Source organism: Schistocerca piceifrons, chromosome 1 (genome assembly GCF_021461385.2).
Source record: "Schistocerca piceifrons isolate TAMUIC-IGC-003096 chromosome 1, iqSchPice1.1, whole genome shotgun sequence".
NCBI lineage: Eukaryota > Metazoa > Arthropoda > Insecta > Orthoptera > Acrididae > Schistocerca > Schistocerca piceifrons.
Window position 1 is genome coordinate 603,730,224 of NC_060138.1, and position 25,372 is coordinate 603,755,595.

Sequence of the window (25,372 nt, forward strand, 5' to 3'; positions counted from 1 at the left end):
ACAAAGGCCATTGCGTAGCAACAAAACGTAAAACAGTAGCAAGGACAGGGTCAGCAGCTGTGGCTGTAGCGACACGACGAAAATCAATCGGAAACGATTCGACCACTGCATCGGTTTCCGAATCAATGAACATGCAAGCAAGTTCGGAAGAATCGAATGCTTTATCCTCAGCAACAGGCAAACGGGACAACGCATCGGCGTTTCCGTGCTTAGCAGTGGACCGATACAAGATATCGTAGCGGTACTGCGAGAGGAAAATAGACCAGCGAATGAATTTCTGCGCTGTACGTGGAGGTACAGGCTTGGTCGGATGAAAAAGCGATGTCAAAGGTTTGTGGTCTGTGATGATGGTAAAGTGACGACCATACAAGAAATCATGGAACTTAGTAACACCAAACACGAGAGCCAAAGCTTCTTTCTCTATCTGTGAATAATTTCTTTGCGCAGACGAGAGCAATTTGGACGCAAAGGCAATAGGGCGATCATGGGAGCCAACTTTGTGCGCAAGCACAGCACCGATCCCGAAATCCGATGCATCTACCATCAACAAAAGGGGTTTCTGGGGATCGAAAGGCGTAAGGCAAGTATTAGAAAGCAACGCCGATTTCAACTGGCGAAAGGCGCGTTCACATTCCGTCGTCCAGACGAACGGAACACCTTTACGGCGGAAGCGATGAAGCGGAGCTGAAATGGAAGAGGCATGGCGCACATATTTATGGTAATAATTAATTTTACCCAACACACTCTGTAGCTGTTTCATATTTTGAGGGGAAGGCAATTCTTGTATGGCACGGAGGTGCTCTGGACTCGGATGTATGCCTTGGGCATTAATGACATGTCCCAGGTATGGTAAGTCACGAGCAAAAAACACACATTTGTCCTTCCTCAAGCGAAGACCATGTCGCCGCAGGACCTGAAATAATGTTCGTAAATTCGCAAGATGATCTTCTTCTGTCTGTCCGGAGATCACTATATCGTCCAGATAGTTTGCTGCAGTAGGGACCGACGCACAAACAGTTTGTAAATATTGCTGAAACAAGGCAGGGGCGGATGCACACCCGAATGGCAGTCTTTTGAAGCGGTACAATCCAAGATGCGTGTTAACCACTAATACGCGCTGGGATGCGTCGTCCACCGGTATTTGCAAGTACGCATCGTCTAGGTCCAACTTGGAAAAATATTGTCCCGGGCACAGTTTAGCAAAAAGATCTTCCGGGCGGGGCAAAGGAAAAGTAGCAGTCACTAGCTGTGGATTCACTGTGGCCTTGAAGTCCACGCAAAGTCTCAATTTTCCGGAAGGTTTTGGCAAAATTACTAAGGGTGAGGCCCAGAGAGAAGCTTGCACACGTTCAATTACACCCTGTGATTCGAGATCGTGTAACGTTCTTGCGACCTCATCACGCAATGCGTGGGGAACATTGCGCGCCCTGAAAAATTTCGGTTGCGCGTTTACCAGCAGTTCTAAATGTGCTTCATAGTTTTTAGCGCAACCTAAGCCCGGTGCAAAAATGTCTGCAAATTCGTCACACAGCCGAGAAACACTGTCTGTAGGCACAGTCTGATTCACTGAGAGGACCTGATTTACAATAGACATGTTAAACAACTTAAATAAATCTAGACCAAACAAGTTCACTGCAGAAGAAGAACGAAGAACGTAAAATGACACAAGTTTTGTTTGTCCCTTGAATGTTGCAAGAAGGCTGCACTGTCCTAACACAGGAATTTTCTGTCCGGAATATGTAGTGAGCTTAACATTTGCGGCACGCAACGGAGGTGCGCCCAGTTGTTTGTATGTGTCGTGATTGAGCAATGAAACTGCAGCTCCGGTATCGAGCTGGAATGGTATCACTTTGCCTTCAAAGTCTAAGTCCACAAAAAGTTTATTGTCCTGCTGACGACAAGAGCGACTGTTTTGTGCAATTGGAACAGACACTGGTACAGAATCACTTGCTAATGGACGTGATTTCCGGCGACGTCGACGCACAGTTTGTGTGGGACGATCACAGTCACTGTTAGAGAAAGTGTCACTGTACGAAGCGGAATTAACGACATGAATGTCCATAGGCGAAGGTCCACGAGCCTGAGTGTCCTTGGTTCGATTCCGGCGCGAAGCAAAGGGCCTGGAATGATCGTGATTGTCTGATCTGAGCTTTTTCTGGCAAACACTTTGAACATGTCCTTTCTTATTGCAGAAAAAGCAAATAGCTTGGCGTGACGGGCAATGTTCACGCGAATGTCTAGTAGCACACCGCGGGCATGATTTCACTGCATTTGTGTGCCGGCGCGGCACACCTGGCGTAGCACGCGGCGGTCGCTGTGTCGCCGTTCGCGAGGCCCGGTTACCGGGTCGCACAGCGCGTCCAGCGGGCCGGTTAATGTTACACACGGCTGGCGAAGTTTCAAAAGATTCCTGAGCACAGTCCAGTGTGTCCTGTCTATCCAATATGTCTATCACTTGTTGAAGGGCGGGATTAACGAGTTTCAAAATTTGCTCCCGTATGCGAACATCAGAAACGTTCTGTGCAATTGCATCACGCACCATTGTATCTGAATAAGAAAGACCACAGTCACATTCAAAGGCACAGTCCCTAGTAAGTCCTTGCAATGTTGCTACCCACTCCCTATTAGTTTGACCGGCCGTACGTTTTGTACGAAAAAACGTATACCGTTTTGCAACCACATTAACTGTTTCTTTGAAATAGGCATCTAATGCAGACAAAATTTCCTCGTATGACAAAGTTGCTACGTCGCGCCGGGGAAACAATTTCACTATCACACGGTATGTGGACACACCGACACAAGAAAGCAAAAACGGCTGCCGCTCATTACCTTGAATTCTGTAGGCAGCCATGTGAAAGGCGAACTGACGAGACCACTCTTGCCAGGACTCGTGGTTCGGGTCGTAGTGCCTAAAAGGCGGTGCAACGGCAGGTTGTGGCTGCGGTAGCGGTGAAGCGGCTGCGGCCGCATCGGTGTGCAGCGCACGTTGACCCTGGACGAGCTGTCCAAGGGCATCCAGTAACGCCTGCGTCTGCTGATTCTGCAAGCGATAAAATTCGGACAGTACATCTGGAGAATGTGGCGAAGCCATGACACAATTAAATGTAAGCAATCAGAAAGAAGTTTTTACTCGTCGCCAATCTGTAGTGACGTAACAAGACTGTTACGCCACACGGTAGTAGCCAAAAGAAAGGCACGCTAGACTAATGCAGACGGGCGTGAAGTCTGGAACATGAGAACTTATGAATGAATAAGAAGAAAAGTATGTAGATGCTTTTTACTTATCTTTTCTTTATTCCTTGGAATACATCGCTCTTGAATACTAGTAAGCTATAGGCACTGATACAATTGGCGCCTTGCTAGTTCGTAGCCATTAACTTCTGATGGCTATTCTGTCTCTCGGCTAATGAGAGAGAAAGGCTTCGTACAACTGGGCGATAGCTAGGTTCGCGTACAACTGGGCGGTAGCTTGGTTCTCGTACAACTGGGGTCGAGTCCACTCTCGTATCACGAGACCTGCCTTGGTGGTGGCGCTAGGTCTGCGATCCCAGTGGCGACACGCGGGTCCGACATGTACTACATGGACCGCGGCCGATTTAAACTACCACCTAGCAAGTGTGGTGTCTGGCGGTGACACCACACATGGTACTCACTAAGAGTATGGGGGTCTCTTATCCTGCTAATAGCGATTATCAGGTATTTTTCAAAATTATTTTAATAAGCAGGAATTGTGATCCCCTCAATCTCCTGGATCGAGTTCTTGCCCTTTGTTACCATCATCTTGTCTTTTCTAAGAGAGAATTGTCATTGGTATTGCTGCCACTCCTTGGCGAGTGTTAGCTGTCGTAAATAAATTTTGGGTATTTTCATTATTTGTTCAAGCCATTGTTAATTGTTAAAATTGTTATTTATTGGTTCATGTGAAATGAAATATTACTTATTGATCTTTTTCCACAGAGGGGTTGTTGTTAAAGTCATTCAAACAAATTTTGAAGTTCCTTTAAATTGCCGCGCGGGTTTAGCCGAGCGGTCGTAGGTGCTACAGTCATGGACTGTGCGGCTGACACCGGTGGAGGTTCGAGACCTCCCTCGGGCATGGGTGTGTGTGTTTGTCCTTAGGATAATTTAGGTTAAGTAGTGTGTAAGCTTAGGGACTGACGACCTTAGCAGTTAAGTCCCATAAGGTTTCACACACATTTGAACATTTTTTCCTTTAAATTATCTTATTATGTTTTTGTCTTCTTTGTTTTTAAATAGTAATCTTTGAGTTTAGAGAATCTTTACATTTTCATGCAAAGCTCCTTGTTTGTTTCAACTCTGAAACTTTTCACGAGTAAATAATTTTGTGTGTAATAAATGGGAAATGACGATCCATAAACCTGGCGTTCAGTCCTTACGCTAAAATCCTTATTGGTGATTTTGGGGTCTGGGATTTCCCTCTTGGACCACAGTCATCTCACCAAAAATGTTCAAATGTGTGTGAAATCTTATGGGACTTAACTGCTACGGTCATCAGTCCCTAAGCTTACACACTACTTAACCTAAATTATCCTAAGGACAAACACACACACCCATGCCCGAGGGAGGACTCGAACCTTCGCCGGGACCAGCCGTACAGTCCGTGACCGCTCGGCTAATCCCGCGAGGCAGTCTTTCGATTTGACGCCAATTCGGCGACTTGCGCGTCGATGGGGAGTCATCTCACCCTTCCGTTGATGTATGTCATGGTAGTAGAGTGATATGGAGTCAAAGATTAACTCATCTGCAGCAGAACCAAGAAGACCTTTGACCTTCTTTTGTTTTTGTTCCACAATGAATTTTACTTCTGATTTCATATGACATATGCCCCAATTGAATCTAAGCCGCTATATGTTAACAGGCTTGCAAACAATTCCATCACCAGGATTCACTCCTCCGTGAGAGTTTGAAAGGTTGCCTCAGTAGAGCTGTGACAGCGCCAGTGATACCTCACAGTGGCACTGCTAGTGGGAGCTCCGCTACTCCTCCATCATCCATAGCCAGCGTGGTAAGGTGGCTGTGATGGATGACCAGAACGCTGTGTACCAGCAAGAACAGCGTTTACCTGACCTGTCGATTTACGTAACGGTAAAGGGTATTTACACACATGAAAAAAATTTTGCATCACCCCAGTTCCCAGAACAAGACGTTGACATTGGATATTGTATCACAGACACATCTGTTTCACTGTTCAGAGATGTCGCTAAAACCGCCCAAAGATGTAAACAACAATGCATGAGCAGCGCCTATCAGACGGAGGAGGCCGACAGCCAATCAGTTCCAGTCATTCCACCTGGAAGGAGGTACATGGTTCATGTTGTCTGTGGTTCAACCATACCTAGACGGTCAATACCGCGGTTCGATTGCGTCCGCATTGTTTCTTTGTTCCGGGAAGGGCACTCAACAAGGAAAGTGTCCAGGCGTCTCTAAGTGAATCAAAGCGGTGTTGTTCGGACATGGGGATACAGAGAAACAGGAACTGTCGATAACATGCCTCGCTCAGGCCACCCAAGGGTTACTACTGCAGTGGATGACCCCTACCTACGTATTATGGCTCGGAGGAACCCTGACAGCAACGCCACCATGTTGAATAATGCTTTTCGTGCAGCCACAGGACATCGTGTTACGACTCAAACTGTGCACAATAGGCTGCATGATGCGCAACTTCACTTCCGACGTCTATGGCACCATGCAGCGTGGTACCCATTGGCTGATCAACATGCCGAATGGACCGCTCAGGATTGGAACCACGCTCTCTTCACCGATGAGTGTCGCATATGCCTTCAACCACACAATCGGTTGAGACGTGCTTGGAGGCAAGCTGGTAAGGCTGAACGCCTTAGACACACTGTCCCGGGGGTGCAGCAAGATGGTGTTTCCCTGCTGTTTTGGGGTGGCATTATGTGGGGCAGACGTACGCCGCTGGTGGTCACGGAAGGCGCCGTAAGGGCTGTACGATACGTGAATGCCATCCTCCGACCGATAGTGCAACAATATCGGCTGCATATTGGTGAGGCATCCGTCTTCATGGACGACAATTCGTGCCACCGTCGTGCACATCTTGTGAATGACTTTCTTCAGGATAACGACATCGCTCGACTAGAGTGCCAGCATGATCTGCAGACATGAACCCTATCGAACATGCCTGGGATAGACTTGTTTATGGACGAAGCGACCCACCAAGCACTCTGAGGGATCTACGCCGAATCGCCGTTGAGGAGTGGGACGATCTGGACCAACAACAGTGCCTTGGTGAACCTGTGGAAAGTATACCACGACGAATACAGGCATGCCTCAATGGTGGTACAACATGCTATGTGTGGTTTTCATGAGCAATAAAAAGGGAGGAAGTGATGTTTATGTTGATCTCTATTCCAATTTTCTGAACAGGCTCCGGAACTCTCGGAACCGAGGTGATGCAAAACTTTTTTTTATGTGTGTATTAAAACTGAAGTGAATTTTTGTAATCTGATATTGTGTGTGATTATTACATAACACACCGAAAGTATATATTGATTACAGCTTAAATCGTCCCTTCCACTGAGACTACCACCAGTACAGTATTGTCCAACACGACAGAAGTGTGCTGTGGTTTGTGTTTATCTACGACAAGAGCTGCCACATATATCAAGCTACAGGAGATGCCTCACACAGCGGAGTATTTCATTCATGCTGGATTCCAAAGCTGCCACTTCTCATGTAAACGATGACAGTACCATATTTACAACCTTATTGAGACAGACTGAAAACACTGTTTGTTTACTGTAGCAGTAACATGTACATAGCCAAGTGATATGCTCAATAAAGCTTGCATCATCTCTCTACTGATATACATTTTTAAGCAATAGATACAAAGTAAGCCTGCATCATCTAAGTATTGTAAATAAGCCTTCCGCTACCACCTTGTCCACAAGCATATTTTTAAGTGATGCATACATTGTAAGTGCGCTTCTCCTGAGTATTGCAAAGAAGTATTCTACATAAGCTCTGCTCAACCACCTTGGGTATATGCACATTTTCAGATGTTACACGCAACGGTAACATGTGTCATATAGGTACTGTAGTCAAGCCCTCCATTCTCACCTCGGTCATATACATATTTTCAAATAATACACACGCAGTAAGGATGCATCATCTTATTATTGTAAGTAAGCACTCCACTACCGCCTCGTCCCTATGACATTTTGAAGCGAAATAAACAACGTAATCAAGTGTCATCTAAGTAACGTAGGTGACGTCTGTACCGCCACGTTTTCAAGCGACACCTGCAACGCTAGCAGACTTTCTCTTAGGACTGTGCGTAAGCACTCCACCACTACTTCATCCATATGCACGTTCTGAAGTGATGCGCCGTACACAGGCGTCATCTAATTATAGTACGTACGCTTTTCCAATGCCACCTCGTCGGTAGCACATTTTCAAGCGATACACAGAGCATAAGAGTGCTTCATCGTGGTATCGTAATTGAACACTCGTGTGCTGCCCCTGCTGAATGATATTTTCAAGCAGTACCCAGAACGTAATCATGCATCGTCTACACGTGGCTGTTCGATAAAGAATGGACGTATTTTTTACAGTCAAAATTCTCACACTAGAATATAGTTTTATGATATTTTGCCATATGAATGCGTAACAAACAAGTCGTACTAATTTCATTATCAGTGCTCTTGGTTCCAGTTTTTGAGAGACGGCACGCTGAGACAATTTCAGTGCCACCTATCGCAACAATGGAGGTGAAGGACGTAAATATACAGTTGAAGACTTTTTAACGAAGATCCGGAGTTTCTGCCGAAGGTAATAACTGCTGATGAAACTTAATAAACTTATTTTGATCCTTCCAGCAAACGGCAAAGCTTAGTCTGGAAATCTCCTTCATCACCACCGCCCAAAGAAAGAGAAAGTGGTGGCTTTTGCTGAAAAACATATAGTCATCTCATTTTTCTGATAATCATGGAATGACTCATCATCGTGTTGTACCTGTAACCGGACAATACTACAAAGATGTCCTGAAAACTATGCAAGTCCTATCAGGCGCAAAAGATCACACATCCTTGAACAGGCTGAATGTTGCACCACAATAGTGCAAGGGCCACATATTTTAAATGCTGATATTGAAGATCGTGCAAAAATCAATGTAAAATGCGCTTCTCACTCTCCTACAGCCCGGATTAGGATCTATGTGTCACTTTTCTATACCGTAACCCGTGGGACGTATTTTCTATTATCAGAAGCGGAGGCGATTCTGAAGGACATTTCAAAAAAATGGTTTCCAGCACATCTTTCCTAACTGGCAGGAACTCTGGGACAAGTGTATCACATGCAAAGGAGACTACTCTTAGAAGGACCATCTAAAGCATGAAAGTCAGTAAAGATATGTTGACAAATAGTTATGCCCATTCTTTACAGAAAGCCCTGATAGATAAATCCTCCACCACCACCACCTCGGCCATAAACAATTTCAACCGATACACACAATGTGTGCATGTATCACCAGTGCACAGCAAATAAAATTCTAACTCAAACAGAAATGTTATTTATACACTGACAGAAAAAATTCCAACCTCAAAAAAATAATTAATGAAGACTGTGGAATTTCGCGAATACAATTGTCTAGGTAACATATGAAACTGATCAACACTGCAAGATCACAGATTAATGTAAGCTCGAGATAAGCCATTGCAAGTCTGAATTACTGATGCGTTAATAACCGTTGTAACCGCCAGAATGTTGAATGCAAGCATTCAAACGTGCGCGCATTGTGTTGGACGGGAGCTGGATGTCAGTTTGTGCAATGGAGTTCCAGAGCTGTGGCATTTGGTCGGCCAGTACAGGGACTGTTAATGCTGTTTGTGGATAACTCTGGAGCTGTTGCCTAATGATGTTCCACTTGTGCTCGATTGGAGACAGATCTGGTGATTGAGCAGACCAAGGCAACATGTTGAGTTACAACAGCGTCTAGGCGAGCGTTATCCGGTTGAGCAATACCCCCTGGGATGCTGTTCATGTATGGCAGCACATCACTTCGAACAGCAGACTGGAGTACATTTTTGCAGTCTGGGTGCGTGGGATAACCACCATAGTGCTCCTACTTTCACACGAAATCCCACATCACACCATAACTCCAGGTGTAGGTCCAATATAGCTAGCCCACAGACATACTAGTTGGCGGCCCTCCACTACCTTCACTGGCACCGTAGCAGAACCAGATTTCATCAGAAAACACAACATATCTCCACCTTGTCTTCCAGTGAGCTCCCGCTTGGCACTACTGAAGTCGCAAACGGCGGCGATTTGGAGTAAGTGGAATACTCATTACAGGGCGTCCGGTTCGGAACTGTCCTTGAAGTAACAGATTTGTAACAGTCCGTTGTATCACAGTGTTGCCAACTACTGCTCCAGTTGCTGCTGATGATGCAGTACTATGTGCCAGTGCCATACGACCAACATGGTGGTCTCCCCTTTTGGCAGTATCAAATGGCTGTCCAGAGCCCAATCTTCTTGCGACTGTCGATTCTCGTGACCACCGCTGCTAGCAGTCATGGACATTGGCTACATTCCTGCCATGTCTCTTTGCAATATCGCAGAAGAAACTTCCAGCACCTCGTAGACCTATTACACTGCCTCATTCAAACTCAGTGGGGTCTTTGGCCTTAAAGGCGTTCTTAACTAACATCAGCTCATTATGTCCAAAGGTAATTAACGCTCACGCTTAAGGGGGGGGCGTAGGCAAAACTGGTCAAAAATGATAAAAAAATATTGCCACCAGATAGTTCTGTTGAATGTTAGAAATATTTTCTCCAATTTTCAGAAATTAATTGGAACTACAAATGACAAAAAAGTTTTCTTGTTTCAATCAACGAGCACCGCCATACCCACTTTTCTAGGCGACACTCTTCTTGTTTGCGATGTTTTATTACTTCCTGCTGTCATAAAAGCATCGGAAGAGTATACAACGCTGTGGCCCCGTTTACATGGTGTTATTTTTACCTTCCACCAGCGACCTCTGGCAGCTGTTATTGTCTGTGGTGCAGAAATATAAACATTTCAGTTCTGCTGCTTGTGTGAGAATTACGACAGTGTCCAAGCTTTATGTATGATTTACCGTTTAAAATACCGAGATATAGTGCTAAAGTATTTTAGAAAGTTGCTAAAGTTCGCCATTTATGTGTGAATAAACATTTGCTACAAGTGAGTCAACATAATTCACCGGAAGATAATTGTGAAGCTAAAACGACGAGCAGTTCACAGAAGAAACTTGGAACTGGTGTAGAATTTCAGTCCACTAAAGACGAAGTGAATAGTGGTTTTAGAATAACTGATTTACAAATTATGTGTTCTGTTATTAGAAATTCGTATGACGTGGTAACTGAGGCACTAAATCTTTAAGATTATATGACAGCAATGACAGAGATGGTATTGTGTGTAATATACACTTTTTTGTAAGGGCTGTCAATCTGAGATTCAACTCAAAACATCTGATACTAAGAATTGGGCGCATGAAGCCAACATAAGATTCTGCTTATAGGATGAGATGTGTTGGTGTTGGAAGGGAAGGTAGCAATTTGTATTGTGCATTAATGAATATGCCATCTCCGTCTGCCTTCTACTCAACACTAAACAATCATCTTCTAACCGCCCTGGAAACAGAATGCAATAGCAGTTTGTCAGCAGCAGTTTTGTTTAACAAAGACATTCAGGCAGAAGTGAATGACCCCTTTCCTACTACAGATCTATGTGTTTCATGTGATAGCACATGGCTGAAAATGGGCCACACCTCCCTACACGCTGTTTCATCAGTTATAAGTGCTGACACAGGAAAAGGTTTGGATTTGCAGGTGATGTCAAAACATTGCTCTATTTGTGCACAGAGGAGGACGTTAGACAATAAGGAAGAAAAGAGAAAGTGACAAATAAAACCAAAATAATTTGCAGCAAGAATAGTGATGGTTCTAGTGGTGGTATGGAGCCAGCAGGAATGAAATTAAAATTTCATCGGAGTGAAATGAGGCACGGAGTTAGATATGTGAAATATCTTTGTGATGGAGATTCTAGTGCTTTTAAATTTGTGGTAGAAAGAAAGCCATATGAAAATGGATGCAACATTGAAAAGCTAGAGTGTGTGGGATACATTCAGAAGAGGATGGGTGGGAGACTTCTGAAACTGAAACGAGAACAAAAAGGTGCAAAACTCAAAGATGGAAAGCCACTGGGTGGGTCACAACGCCTGACTGACAAAAGAGATCCACAATTTGCAAATACATTATGGCAAAGCAATAAGGCAAAACACTGGAGATTTGAAGGCAATGCAGAAGGCAGTGTGGACAATATTTTTTCACAAGTTGTCAACTGATGAAAAGCCAATACATGAATTGCGTGGTATATCCTGGTGCAAATATAAGCTGGCAAATGCAGAACACAAAACCTATTCACATAAACACAGTCTTCCTGAAGCAGTTTTAATCACCGTAAAACGAACATTCCAGCTTATAGCTCATCCAGATTTGTTAAAGAAATGTAACCATGGTGGAACACAAAATTCGAATAAGAGCTTCAACAGTCTTATTTGGAAGAGATGCCCAAAAACAACATTTAGCTCATCTACTGTTGTTAAAATTGCCACTTACGAGACATGTCCGGTGTTTAATGATGGTAACATTGGAAGAATAAGGACCCTTACTGGACTACGATTTGTTGCAGGTTGCTTCACCGAGACGCTATTGAAGAAGATAGATACGGCGCTGTTGCACGTTCTTGACTGTCTGTGAAGGATACGGCCAGAAGTGTACGCCAGAAACTTAAGAGAAAAAGGAAACAGGTACACGAAGAGCAAGAAGACCAAATGTAAGGTTATGGTCAACATCAAGGTACTAGTTTATGGTGTAAATCCTTATAAAATCTTTTATCTACATTTCCCAGAACTTTCATCTTTCAGTGCATAAAGAACATTTTCTCCTGAATCATTGGCGATAGAAAAGTGAAATTTTCTGCAGACTTTTTTCGTAGTATATCACAACTTTATGTGGTACAAATTTTTATAAATATATTTCTGTCAAAGTAATTGACTTTCCTGTGAAATTGAAATTGCTTTGTTTCATGCGTATAATTTTTTAAAATAAATTGTAGGAGCTCTAAAACTGATATTAAAAAACTGTTCCACACGTTTGATTATCTGATAACTAAGAATTACCTAACACAACATGAAAGTTGTAAGTAAAGTAATTTTTGTGAAAATGTTCCTTGTGTGATAGCATGCGTTGTGAAAATGTCCAACATTGCCAAGATCAATTTTTTTTCCATCAGTGTGTGTCTACATGACATGAAGAGCTTACCTATAACAATTAAATGATGCGTGCTTACGTAATGTGTACCACTGGAAAATAGCAAAAGGGCGGAACTAGTCGTGAAGATATATAATAATAATCTACTAATAATTAGAAGCCACTAAATCAATTCTTGTCCATTCAAGAAGAACAAAGTTATCTGTGACAAAGGCAGTGCACAAACAGGCGTTCTCCTCAACGCTGCAGCCAGCGTAATGCCATCAAGACCTGCAAGTTCAATACAAGTAACATGATACGTGAAGGTAAAATCTTACAGGTTTTTGGTCATGCATGTTGCTCTTCGATTTGTTCTAACATAATCGATAGTTCATGCTCTCTGCTAAGATGGCCTTCAGGATCTTGGACCGAGCCCACCATCTTTACTACCAACGCCAATGTGGCAGAGAAAGTTGTAACAAAAGTTCGCATGAAGAACCCTCATTTGATTCAACGATAACTGTGTTGCTTCTGGACTGAGGATATGTTGTTCTACCATGAAGAATGCGGATTCTCAATATTGTGCTGGTTTTGTATTTTGTACGGAGAAGAAGACAGTGAGCTACTGTAACGTGAAAGGCTATTCCGTGTCTTTCTTCCTCAAAGTGATATAAATTATCGTAGAGTGTGTTTTCGTCTGTAAACTGGGAGAGATAATAGTTTTCTTTTCTCACTTCCACCCAGATGACGCTGGTGCTTGGACAATGGGCTGTCATGTGAGTTCGATACGTTAGTCGCGTTCCCCATGAGTCTAAAGAAACAGCGTTGAATTTCATTCATTGTTTTTCGTACTCCGACACAATTTTTGCTTATACTAAAACTATACTTTTTACAGACAAGTGTGCTGTAAATATCCAAAACCTATAACAACTTTTCTGAAATTATAAAGGGATTCAGTTCATAGAAACTGTTTTTCTACCTTTTTTGTTTAGTTACAGTAGCTGTACGGGAGCAAGATCTTTTCATATGGACTGTCTGAATCATCAGCCAATAGAAATTAAGTTTTTCTCGCACTTGGTGTAGTGCTGTGTGCTGGAGTTCTTTGGAGGAGTCGTTCAGGAACCAGCTTACTGTGCACAACATGGGGAACCGAGCCACAAAAATTTCAGCTAAGATGAAGAAAATCATTCGTTTTTTCGTTCTTTCACAGTAAGTATGAAGTGACCACAAATTTAAATATTTCAGTGGACCTGACAAATTTTAAGCGAATTTGTTTGGAAGTTATTTATGCGTGAACTTTCTTGTTGTACAACAACTACTTCTGTTCGTGAACATTCTCAGAACATTATGGCGAGCATTTCCTGTTAAGAAAACCACCAAACGACTGCGCGTAGCAACTCACAAATAGCTTTGGGCCAGTGAAGGCATAGAACTAGCAATTTATTCAGGTCGGACCTATAAAATTCTAGATATTTTCATGTGACTATTTGTATAACAACAGTAACAAATTTTGAACGATAATAGCTTTCGATAGTAAACACGAACTTGAAAGTCATTCAGATCTTGTTTCAGAGACAAAGAAGCCCAATTAATTGAACTTCAAACGTTTTATACAAATTATTAGAATCCTGAACACCGATATTTTCTTATGAACATATAGATCCTGCCTCCAAGCTTGAGTTATGTGGCTTTTATTTGGTAGAAATTTTGTCGACGTTTCTTGAACGCTGCTTTTCGTCGGTTGAACCAGTATATATTAACACAGAGTGAAGCGAAGTCTGTCGACGTTGGTGGACTGCAATTTCTGCACCAAACACTGACTCTTACATCGAACTGAAATCTGAAATTAGTGTAAAATCGTAACAGAGGTACGATCCGTCCCATCGCATGTGGTGCATTTAGCGGCCGGGAAAAGTCGTGTTCAAGTGCCTGTGACCTATAAAAGCAGCAATGTAAAACCTGAAAAAGAGAGAGCCACACGTATGCAGACAGACGTAGGGACATGAAAGGTAGATAAATCGGTGCAGGTATACTGCGCAGTGAATAGTAATAGCGGTGTGTCGAATGACAGCTGTGGGGGAGTCAACAGACTACGCCAGAAGCAGCAAAGCAGCGTGTAGCGGCGAACCGTGGCGAGAAGGGAGACATACGCTGTTGGCAACAGTGGACGGCGCGAGGATGCACTTTCTACAACACCGTTGGCAGAACTGAGCGGACGGACGCGCACAATCATTTCGCTGTGCTGTCAAAGAGAAGGAAAATCTAAGTAGTGTTTTACTTCGTTCGGTGTGTCTGTCTGTGTGTGTGTGTGTGTGTGTGTGTGTGTGTGTAAAGAAACAAATGAACACTGATAAACCAAAAATTCTGTAATAATGGAAGAAAAGGAGTGGTAGATTTGAGTGTGACAATATTCGCAAACGATGGTGTGGGTGATGCATTTAGTTTTGAAGTATTACAAATCTATGATAGAGGTTTCCCAAATTCGTTTTCTCCTAATTATTATTGATTAATTAATGAACATGACATGGCAGAAGCTGATGTGAAGTTTGCATCATGCCTTCTTCCAGAAATCAAAGGGGACCCTGAGATTGAGCTTATGAGCAGATGGATAGTATGGCAGTAACATATTATGAAGCAGATTAGCGAAAATAATAATATTATTATTATGGAGAAAAATGATGAAAAGACGAAGAATATTATGAGTGGAGTGGAGTCTGCAATGGATCGATTAGTTTCTGAGAGTGACCGAAGATTTACTAAACAATCAGCAGTATATAAAACTAATTTAAAGTCTTTTAAAAAAGAAATACAGGAGGAAATGGAAAATAGACAATCCAATTTAAGAGATTCAAGGGAAAATTATATGACACAACTAAGGATAGCTTGGAAGGATACATTTGTCAAGTAAAAACGAATGAACTGATACTGTTGTAAAATGAAAAGTAAGTTAACAAATCAAATAAAGCAAGTACCTGAAGAGAGCAAAGAATGTGGGGAACAATTAAGTGCTGACCTAATGGGAGACTGCAATACCACTGCACATAAAGTGAGGAGAGAACCATAGTAGGCAGTCATGGTCTTTGAAGGAGGAAAGACAGATGTTAATGGCTTATTGACTTCTGCAGAGAAAGACGTAGTGACAAATACACGGCTCAGAAATCACTGGAGACTTTAGACTTGAAAATCATCTAGTGATAAATAGAAGCCAGACGGATTTTATACTGGTGGAAGAAAGAAAAAGGAACGAAATCAAGTAGGTGTACACATTACCAGGTGAAGGTATTAACAGCGACCATAATTTACTTATGGCAGATACAAAAACAAAAATTAAAGAAAAACTGAAGAAGGCTACCATGGTGAAGAAGTCGAACCTAAAAAAAGATCTAGGGAAAAAAGAATTACGAAAATGCTATCGCTTGAAACTACTACCATATTACGAGAGAAAGACCCCCCTGACAATGTCAACGAGTACTGGAATATGTTGAAATAAAGAATCATAAAAGCAGGGCAGAAAAGTATAGGATACGTGAAAGGGAAACGGGCAAAACGGACCTGGGCTACACAGGAAATAATTACGAAGATGGAGACAAGAGTAAAATTAAAAATTAAAAACAATGAAGATGCAACAAGAACGTACTGAAGGAACTGCGTTGAGAAGCATAGCAGACTAGGAAAAAATGACTGAAAGAAGATTGCGACTCAGTTGAAGAACTGGAAAAGATGTGATTCACTGTACAACAGAACAAAGACTGCAACATGGGACCAAAAGAGACCAGGAAGTGCTACTACGGAAATTCTCAATTAAGACGAAAATGTAGTGTACAAAACTCATGAGGGCATTCTACAGAGATGAGAAGACTAGACACAGGTCACAAAACAACAATTCTGGAACTTGAATTCGTAAACAGTGTAAACGATGACGAGAAAGGACCAACAATCATAACAGCAAAAGTAAAGAATGCAATAGCTACACTTAAAAATAGGAAAGCAGTGGGTTCAGATACAATACTAAGATAAATATTAAAATATTTGAACTGAGACACAATAAGAAAAATATTGATTTTACTTAACAAAATATATGACAGGGTGGAATGGCCAGAAGACAACAGTGGTGATTCCAGTTACAAAGAAACAAGGAACCAAGAAATGCAGTGAGTACAGGGCAAGTAGCCTCATTTCACATGCAGACAAATTTATGTTAGGGACCACTAACAGAAGACTGGAAAATGTAATGGAAATGAATGTGGCTGAAGAGCTATCTGGTTTTAGAAGAAATATAGGCACAAGAAATGCAAATTTTGAGAGAGAGATTTATTGAAAAGGTAAGAGATCCATACATTGCTTTATAGACCTGGAAAAGGTCTTTTGTAATGTGGCTTGGCATAAACTTGCAACTAGAATGACGGAAAAGAGGGTAGCCATATGAACTCATTATATTTAAATACCGAAGTATCTCTGAAAGTGAGAGGAGAAAGTACCAACTTGATAGAACTAGAAAAAGGAATAAGAGAAGGCTGCTTTTTATCTTCTACACTTTTCACCCTATGCTTAGAAAATATGACTGGCAACTGTGCAGAAAATGACAAGGGGTAAAAATTGGAGGATGTGTAAGTAGGCTGTTTAGGTTTTTATATTGGTAACGCCACGTAGCGCTCTGTATGAAAATCACTGGCTGTGCTGTGTGCTGTCTGTGGCTGGTTTGCATTGTTGGAATTTGCTGTTGTAGTGTTGAGCAGATGGCTGTTAACAGCGCAGTTGGAGGTGAGCCGCCAGCAGTGGTGGATGTGGGGAGAGAAATGGCGGATTTTTGTGAGCAGATGATCTGGACTTGTGTCTATCAGACCCAGTAAATTTGTAAGACTGGATGTCATGAACTGATGTATATATTATGACTTTTGAACACTATTAAGATAAATACATTGTTTGTAATCTATCAAAACCTTTCATTTGCTAACTGTGCCTATCAGAAGTTAGTGCCTCCAGTTTATTTAGCTGGCAGTAGTGGCGCTTGCTGTATTGCGGTAGTTCGAGTAACGAAGATTTTTGTGAGTTAAGTGATTCATGAAAGGTATAGGTTATTGTTAGTCAGGGCCATTCTTTTGTAGAGATTACTGAAAGTCAGATTGTGTTGCGCTAAAAATATTGTGTGTCAGTTTAGTGTTGATCAGAATAAGTAAAGAGAGAAATGTCTGTGCACGTTCAGTTTTGCTCAGCTGTTTGAAAATCAAGTAATGTAAGAGGTTTATCAGCACAGTAATTCATTAATTTTTCTAAGGGGACGTTTCAGATAAAGACAATGAGAAAATGGTGTTTGAGGCTTGCAGACGACGTGGTTCTCCTAGCCACAAGTGAAAAAGAATTGCAGAAATAGTGGAGACCATTGACGCTAAAGGAAAGATTTATGGAGTGAAAGTCAATACAAAGGAAACAAAAACAATGGCACTAAGAGGAAATAAAAAAGGAAAGATATTGCTGAATGAAGAAGTATTAGAAGATGTACAAAGATTTAAATACCAAAGAAGCAGAATAGAAACTAGCTGAAAGAGCAACACTGCAATGACAATCAGAAGAGCAATGGCGGAAAAGTCATTTTATAAAAAAAGGAGAATTTTATGCATCAGTGTGGACAAAAATTTTGGGAAAAGGTAATTTTTTGTGTATGGAATGTCCTTCTGTATAGTGATGAAATGTGTAGTCTAAGGAAGAAATATAGAGCGAGGGTGCGGAGTTCTGAAATTAGACGTGAAGGAGGATGAAAAGAATAAGTTGGAGGGATAGAGTAAAAAATGAAGAGGCACTGAGAAGAGTGCGTGAGCACAGACAGTTTCTGGCTGTAATAAAAAGAAGGAAACGAAACTGGATTGGACATATATTAAGAGAGAAGGATGGGGCTACGACTGTGCTGGGCTCTGTGCGCTGCAGACTGAATGATTTGGCTCGAGCCCCCAAGTGCTATGGCACGAATATATATATATATATATATATATATATATATATATTGCTCCACATCAAACCTGTCATAAACTCATGCTGATTTATAATTTGAACAAGTAGTTTATTACTATTTTTCTACTAAAGTCTTCAATATATTCATTAAACACTTAAAATACAGTCTGAGGGGCTTTTACATAAGAGAGGCCATTAATAACTGATGAGACAACACTTCACTATAAAATTCATACGTCGCGATCACGACACTGAACAGTGTGTTTACAGTTCACAAAATACACTGTTGTCTGGTGTCCGATCTATTATATTGCGCTCTCAACTTGATCGTCGATACATACATACTAGTCCCCGAACATGCCTACATCCGTAAACACTTTCTTCATATTAATTGGCCAAAGCATTACCGAGATATTAGATTTTAAACCTTCATTAATTTACAATTTTTAAGACAACAATAACTTTTAACCTATTATATATTTTTGTAGCGCTTCTGGACAATTTAGCTTTACATATTTTTCCGTGCATGAGTGCCAACTCGCACCTCCATGTTGCTCTTAGTTTTGTTTTTATCAATTTTTCTCTGGCATATAAATTTCTCCAAGCATGGAAGCACGGCCATACACGTCCTTGCCAGGCTTCCGCTCGGGTTTTTCCAAGGCCACGTAAACGCTAGCCGCTCGCCACAGCTCCGTAGCAACCGCCGACCACGTGCTCTGCGGCGGGAAAAAATGGTTCAAATGGCTCCGAGCACTATGGGACTTAACTTCTGAAGTCATCAGTCCCCTAGAACTTAGAACTACTTAAACCTAACTAACCTAAGGACATCACACACGTCCATACCCGAGGCAGGAATCGAACCTGCGACCGTAGCGGTCGCGCGCTTCCAGACTGTATGCCTAGAACCGCTGGGCCACTCCGGTCGGCGCTGCGGGAAACTGCCGCTCCAATCTCCCCACACAGGTTGTACGCTAATAGGGCCCATAAACATAGTCTTAGAGCATATGTTCAAGCAGAAATAAGGCGAGGGAGGAAGAGGTTTCAGCTCCTGTACGGCATGATGGATGGCAGCACGTCCAGTAGCATTAAGAAGGAAGCAATGAATTGAAGACTCAATGAACCTGCCAATATAGCAGAAAACTGACGATAATGACAATGTTCAAAAGCATTATGATAATGTACACGACATTTTTGAAGATAAAATTAGGGAGGAAAAGGATGAGTGTGAACTGTTCGGTGTGCGTGTGTATAGGAAATCTAACTTGACACAATATAGAACACCTGTAAGTGAAAATTTGCATGATCATGATTCTAGATTAAAATGAGCAGAGCAGAATGTAACTGTTTACTCGATAATGATTCGGATTTATGTACAGCAATACAGAATTTTTTGAACATTCTCCCTGATAGCAGAGAAGGAGTTCCGAGGACGGTATGGGGAGTAAGCATTATTGTACCCAAAGGAAAGAGTAAAAATGTAGTAAAAAAAAGAAGTTACGTTACCTGTAAAAATTGAGGATTTACAACTGTACCAGAATTTTCTTATTATATGCGCCTTAAGTGTGCTTATGTTCTCAAGAGCGGATTTCTTGCAAAATATAAGGAAAAATAGATTTTCTGTCGTGGTAAACGTGAAATCTGTCGGCTGGAGAAGTAGGTAATGATTCAGATCAAAAAGTGATGTGCCTGTACGATACTGCAAGCAATAAGAAGACGCAGTAGGATGCAGTTAACTGGCTTCAGGATATGAGGGCTCTCTGCGACGTCAGAGGTTTGGCAAACACGAGGGGACCTCAATTGTTGTCGGTACTACTTCAGTTTTTGTTTCGTATTATCAGTGTGCCGCGTTTACAGTGAGAAATTTTGCTATCGACCTTCATTCTTCTCTATTTGGTGCAAGTGATTTTTGAAGTAAATTTATTTGTAATAAAATACAAATAAAAGGCTAGACATGTAAAGAGAATGGAATTGTGGAGTCAATACATAAATATATTTGTCAATGTACAAAGCAAAATTGGAAATTTTTGGTAAGTTCCTATGGACCAAACTACTGAGGTCATCGCTCCCTAGGTTTACACACAACTGAATTTAACTTAAATTAACTTACGCTAAGGACAACACTCACTCATGCAAGAGGAAAGACTCTGCCACGGGGGGAGCTGCGCGAACCGTGGCAAGTGGCCCAGACCTCGCGGCTACAGAAAAAAATGGTACAGAAAAGAAGATAAAAATCTTTGGTATTCTATGTGTACTGTAAAGTAGTTTCAGCATTTTGCATACATTATGGATTTGTATATATTATAAGAAGTTTTTAAAACAAGAAATAGTTGTTTCAAGGTTTAAAGTTTCTCTTGAGTTAAGGAATATGTTTACTAGTTCTGATAGAAAAGTTGAAAGAAGAAGAGAAGTAAATTGCTTGAATAATAAATTGGAAATTTCTTTCAGCGCTAACTTGCTAAAGAATTAACTTGAACTTGAAGTGCATTTACATTTTTCTTTTTGGGAACTGAGTCAAGTAGAAATAGTATCATATAGTGTACTATATTTCTTTTATTAGTGTAAATAGTTCACTTTTACTGAAAAATGTAAACATTTTGACTGTTGAGAACGAGTTGCCTTGACATGATCTGCTGCTGCCACCCAGGTCCTGAGGAAGTGCTTAAACGCGGCCTCTTGGTTTGATGTGTTTAGGCAACCGATTTTGTCAAACCTCTCACTGCTACGGCCACAGCATTGCAAGCGGAAGCGAGAGGTGCTGGAGCGGGAATTCGAGCGGCGTCGTTCAAATATGCAGCCTGGGGAACAGTCCAAACTTTGAACGTGCCAGTGAAAAAGGTGTATAAAATTTTACAAAACATTCTGCATTGCTATCCATACAAAATTATCCATGTGCACGAGTTTCTTAATACTGACCTGTCAGTAAAACAAACGTTTGCTCCAGAATTTCTTGTCCACAAGGAAACGTACAATGAATGGCCATGGAACATTCTGTCGGCTTGTCAACACATAGAACTACAGAACATTGACAGCGGAAAAACCGCTCGCACATCAGCCGGTTCCAGTCCATTCATATACTATCCGGACACCTGGTTGAAAATGACTTACAAGTTCATGGCACCCTCCATCGGTAATGCTGGAAGTCAATATGGTATTGGCCCACCTTAGCCTTAATGACAGCTTCCACTCTCGCAGGCAGAAGTTCAATCAGGTGCTGAAAGTTTTCCTGGGGAATGGCAGCTCATTCTTCACAGAGTGCTGCACTGAGGAGAGGGATCGATGACGGTTGGTGAGGCCTGGCACGAAGTCGGGGTTCCAAAACATCCCGAATGTGTTCTATAGGATTCTGATCAGGACTCTGTGCAGGCCAGTCCGTTATAGGGATGTTACTGTCGTGCAACCCCTCCGCCACAGGCCGTGCATTCTGAACAGGTGCTCGATCGTGTTGAAAGATGCGATCACTGTTAACGAATTGCTCTTCGACAGTGGGAAACAAGAAGGTGCTTAAAACATCAATGTAGGCCTGTGCTGTGATATTGCCACGCAAAACAACAAGGGATGCAAGCCCCCTCCATGAAAAACACGACCACACCATAACACCACCGCCTCCGAATTTTACTGCTGGCACTACACACACTGGCAGATGACGTGCACCGGGCGTGATGTGTGGCTTATGAGCAGCCGCTCGACCCTAAATTCCAAGTTTTCTCACCTCCCACCTAACTGTCACAGTACTTGCAGTGGATCTTGTGTGATGGTCTGGATCGATGTCTGCCTGTTACACATTACGACTCTCTTCGAGTGTCGGGGGTCTCTGTCAGTCAACACACGAGGTCGGCCTGTACGCTTTTGTACTGTACGTGTCTCTTCACGTTTCCACTTCACTATAAAATCGGAAACAGTGGACCTAGGTATATTTAAGAGTGTGGAAATCTCGCGTACAGACGTATGGCACAAGTGACACCCAATCACCTGACCACGTTCGAAGTCCGTGAGCTCTGCGGAGCGCCCCATTCTGCTCTCTCAGGATATCTAATGACTACTGAGGTCACTGATATGGAGTACCTGGTGGTAGGTGGTAGCACAGCGTACCTAATATGAAACACGTAGGTTTTTGGATGTGTCCGGATAATTTGATGACATAGTGTATATAAATAATTCTCAAAACATCCAGAATTTTATTCACCTCAAAATTCTGTACTTGAACAATTAACACCGTATTAGAAACAGCTTTATTAAAAAAAAAAAAAAAAGAAACGCACTAAAATGTGTAGAAGGCGAAATATTTACAAATTAGGAACAAAACACAGCATCATGTCTAGCAAAAACAAAAACCATAAGAAATGAAGGAAACTGCTTACGACGGTCATTAGTGTGCATGCCTTCATATGACTGTAAACACAACCACTATACAAAAGTACCTACCAAAAATCGTCATGTGTTCTTAGGTACACTATCCTCTAGATACAACCCTCTCCCCTAAATCATAAATTTGAAACTATTTTCAACTTGTGTGAATCACAATCTAATTGTCTTCACTGTCCTCTACATAGAAACAAATCCAGCTTAAAATTACACGATTTGTGGTACCTTCTTATCCACATTCACAGGTCGGTGTGTTAGTACATACGACCTGATTTTGATATTTCGGATATGGGCAATAGCCTCTTAACAGGAATACTCAATATTGCCGCCTAACAGTGCTTCTACTTTCCCTTCCAGACTGCCAGGTCTAATCTCCAGTCTCGTACATGTCTTCAATAAAAGATTTATTAGATGGGCATTCTTCGAAGATATCGTGTGTTCTACCATACCGATCGCGCTCCTACCAATATAAGACGGCCTGCAAGGTACGGTAACGGGAGAACTAGGCCGCAAGTAGCACCTCCATCCCACTCTGAGTGTTTCGCATACAGCTGCTCTGCAAAATCTGGGAGCCTGGAGGCAGCCCGGATAAGAAATAACCTATTTGTGCCTGGCTGCGAGGGCGCAGGGTAGAGAGAGAGATGCTGCGGAGAACGAATGCCGGGGTTTGGCACAGCGGTAGGGGTAGAATGGAGGCTGACCGGCGCCACGCCGAGGTCTAATGTATTCAGGGCAACAGGGGAGGGGCGCGGGCGAGCATAGCGGAGGCACCTCGCCTCGAGTGCACCGGCGGCAACGCGATATTAGCTCGTTACTGGGGATGAGGCAGACGCCAGCCCTAATAGCGGCCGTAAATACAAACCCCCTTCCGTGCCAGACAGCATCCTGCGGCAAATACTGCAGCGTTGGCCCTCCCAGCCAAGTGCTGTCTGGGTCACCGTGTACAAAGTGTATATTCTGAGGCTGTCATTCAAACTTCGTGTCCAATCTCACACAGATGTACAAGCAGCTGCATAACATAAGCGCAGTAATACTAAGTATGATACAACAGTTACACTTGAAGAAAATATACATTTGGGAGGCAATTACAGAAATGATTTGAGAAATCAAACTTTCATATAACTATGAACAACTGCCTCCAGTCACAATCAAGATTTCATTTCAATGGAATATGCATTTCGAGCCCTGGCGGTTCACCTTGAAGTTCTTATACAGTATAATATGTTTTTTTTTTCGCGAGGTCTAAGGCGCCTTGTCACGGTCCGCGCGGCTCCCTCCGTCGGAGGTTCGAGTCCTCCCTCGGGCATGGGTGTGTGTGTTGTCCTTTGCGATAACTTCAGCAGTTTGGCACCATAGTATCTTATCACGTAATAAAATCATTTGTCTCTCTATTTATATTAATTCTGGTCCTCGTAAGAGTGGCGTATTGTGAATATAAATTTACGGAATTAAGATATATCGATAATTAACTTACCGTTTTCAGTAGTAGACACACGGTTCGAAGCACAGTATGAGTAGACGTGCTTATGCTCACATACACACTTTCCATTTCAAAATTTGGAAATTTGTGGTAAGTTCCTACGGGACCAAACTGCTGAGGTCATCAGTCCCTAGGCTTACACACTACTTAATCTAACTTAAACTAACTTACGCAAAGAACAACACACACACACATGCCCGAGGGACGACTCGAACCTCCGACGAGGGGAACCGCGCAACCGTGGCAAAGCGCCCTAGATCGCATGGCTACCCCGCGCGGAATTTCCATTACAAGGCGCATTTGTAAACACAAGTCAGAACAAGTCAAGGAACTTCAAATGTAAAGAAAATATATTTTTACAAATATTTTGCAATAATAACACTGATCTATATAAATGATTTACGAGACAATTGGTTATCACACTGGACTCGCATTCGGGAGGACGATGGTTCAAACCTGCGTCCAGCCACTGATTTAGGCAAATGCCTGTGTGGTTCCTTTGAAAGGCCACGGCCGGCTTCCTTCTCCATCCTTCCCTAGTCCGATGGGACTTAGTTTTGCAATAATAGTACCCGTGTATTTGTCGAAATGGAGTTTCTTTACACCTGAAGGCCTTTGACTTGGTATGTCTTGTGTTTACAGATGTGCTACATAATGGAAAGTGTATAGATGAACACAACATATCTGCTCTCACTTTACTGAATCATGTATCCACAACTGAAAGCATTATTTTATTTTTTCTATTTGTCTTAGATATGTAGATTTCTATGTGCTACTTTATAATATACCAATGTACTCCAACCAGGACCGGAATTAACCTAAACTGCTGTCAAAGCAGGACTCTAAATGTATCGTGCACTGAAGTAAAATCAAGACTGCGACTAAAGGCACTTTTTTTTTCTTTTTTCCCGAATATATTCCTGTCTCAGTCTTTCCGTACAGGTTTTACCCTCTTCACCTCCCTCTAGTACCGTGTCTTAACAGATGTCCTACCATTCTGTTCCTTCTTCTTGTCAGTGTTTTCCTTAGATTCCATTCATTTACGATTTTGTGCAGAAAACCTTCTTATTCCTCACCTTATCTGTCCACATAATTTTCAACTTTCGTCTGTAGCACATTATTTCATTTCATTCCATTCTCTTTTCTTCTGGTTTTCCCACAAACCGTGTTTTACTATAGACAATGCTGTGCTTCCCACGTACAGTCTCAGAAATTTCTTCCTCAAATTACGACCTGTGTTTGATACTAGTAGACTTCTGATTGCCTGGAACGCCGTTTCTGCCAGTGCTAGTCTGCTTTTGACGTTCTC